Raw genomic sequence first — 2600 nt, forward strand, 5'->3', positions numbered from 1 at the left:
AGAACAAAGCAAAACTGACAAAGTGTATTGTCCACCTTTGCTGCAAGGTTCCCATGGCATTTTTCCATGGTGTGTCTTCTCCCCCGCTTCGTTTTGCTGTTTGGTTTTGGCCATGTAGTGGGCTCCAACCACCGAGCCCTGAAGGTTCAAAAGTATGCAATTTCTTACTTTTTCCACAAGTTCCACTAGCTATAAGCGTTCAAACCTTTTAAATATTCCTATCTCTATGGTTTCAAGTTTTGGAGCTCTGCCTGTATCTGCTTTGGCTGGTATTCTGTGGTATCACTGACAGCGAACTTCACTGCAACTCCACCCTAGCTGCCATCAAGCCCCACCTCCCCTGCAGACTTTATTTTACTTAGATCCACTATCAACACTTGTGAAAGCAGCAGACAAGAAAAAAACAGCATATTGTATTCGGAAAATCTGCTATACAAGACCTCTTTAAAGTGTTTAAGAGCAAAGTTTGAGGACTAAGGTACACCTTACCCAAGCCATGGTATTTTCAATAATTTCATGTGCATGTGAAAGTTGGAGAGCAAATAAGGAAGACCAAAGAAGAATTGATATATTTGAGTTATGATGCTTGAGAAGAATATTGAAAGTACCATGGACTGCCAAAAAACTAACAAATCTGTATTGGAAGAAGTACATCCAGAAGGCTCCTTGGAAGCTAGGGTGGCCAGGCTTCATCTCTCATACTTCAGACATACTATCAGGAAGGACAGGTACCTGGAGAAGGACATCATGGTGGTAAAGTGGAGGAGGGTCAGCAAAAAAGAGGAAGTCCCCCAATGAAATGGACTGTCACAGTGAAGCAGCATAGGGCTCAAACTTAATGATTGTGAGGATGGCGCAGGACCCGACTGTATTTCATTCTGTTTTGTATAGGTCATTATGAGTCTGAACTGACTCAAGGGCACCTAACGACAACAACTTCCATGAGTGATGATTGTGGAATCATGAAAGTGAAGTCTTTGAAAACGTCAATCTTTTCTCCATTTATCATGATGTTATATATTGGTTTAGCTATGAGGATATAGATTTTCTTTACATTGAAGTGCAATCCATACTCAAGGCTGAAATCTTTGATTTTTCATCAGCAAGTATTTTAAGTCTTCTTTGCTTGTAACATGCAAGTTTGTATAATCTGCATATCACAGGTTGTTAATGAGTCTTCCTCAAATCATGATTCCATGTTCTTCATATCCTATAGCACCACAGGGTCTTTTTTGTTGTTAGGTGCCTTTGAGCCGGTTCTGACCCAAAGCAAACCAATATAGAGTTTCCTAGAGTGACTGGTGTGTTTGAACCGCTGATCTTGCAGTTCAAACTGACTATGCAGTCCAGCACATTAATCCACAGTGCCATACTAGGGCTCCACTGACTCATATAGACATACGAATATTATCCTATCACCGAGAGTATTGTACTTCAAGACAGATCTTCAAGTGTTCATTTTGATGATGAATGCGAGTCCATTTCTCTTAAATTTGTCATTCCTGGCATAGTAAACCATGTGATTGTCAGATTCAAAGTTGCCATTTCACTTCACTAATGCCTAGGATGGAGTCCTAGTGTAGCACCTGTAGGATAATGCACTGGATTACACAGTCAGTTTGAATGGTAAGATCAGCAGTTCAAACTCACCAGCGGCTCCTCAGAACTCTTATACAGGGTGACTATGAGTTGGAACCTACTCAACAGCACTTAACAATAAGAACAATAACAATACCTAGGATATGTATCTATTATATTCATCCCATTTCATTTTTGACAACTTTTAATTTTTCTATATTCATACTTTTTATATTGCATGTTCTGATTATTAATGGATGTTTTTAGCAATTTCTCTTCATTTTGAATTTTGCCCCATCAGCAAATGAAGCTTTGCTCCATTCACTTTATAAGGATCAACTCTAATTTGAGGAGACATCTCTCTTCCATTGGTATGTTGAGTGACTTTATCTTCTAGCCCTGAATCTGACAATATTCTAGTGCTGTTCATAATGGTTTCATCTTCAGGTGTTATAATCGATGATGTTTAGCTGCTATTCATGTTTTTGGTGACTAAACCATTTCAAGAGGTAGCATATGATTAAAAGCCAATGATACTTAGGGAGGAAGTCCAAGGAATTGGCAAAGAATAAGGCACCAGGAATTAATGGAATAAAAATTGAAATATTTCAAGAAAGTGAGGCGGCACAGGAGGCACTCACTCATCTCTGCCAAGAAATTTGGAAGACAACTATCTGGCCAACTAATTGGAAGAGATCCATATTTCTGCCCATCCCAAAGAGAGGTGACCCAAGGGAATGTGGAAATCATCAGACAATCTCTTTGATATCTCATGCAAGTAAAGTTTTGCTGAAGGTAATATAGAAATGGCTACAATCATACATTGACAGAGAACTTCCAGAGGTTCAAGACGGATTCAGAAGAGGCCATGGAATGAGGGATATCATTGCTGATGTCCGATAGATCTTGGCTGAAAGCAGATGTTTACTTATATTTTATTGACTATACAAAGGCTTTTGATTGTGTGGATCATGATAAGCTATGGACAACATTATGAAATATGAGTATTCTGGAACACTTAA

This window comes from Chrysochloris asiatica, unplaced genomic scaffold (genome assembly GCF_000296735.1).
Source record: "Chrysochloris asiatica unplaced genomic scaffold, ChrAsi1.0 scaffold00082, whole genome shotgun sequence".
Classification (NCBI taxonomy): domain Eukaryota; kingdom Metazoa; phylum Chordata; class Mammalia; order Afrosoricida; family Chrysochloridae; genus Chrysochloris; species Chrysochloris asiatica.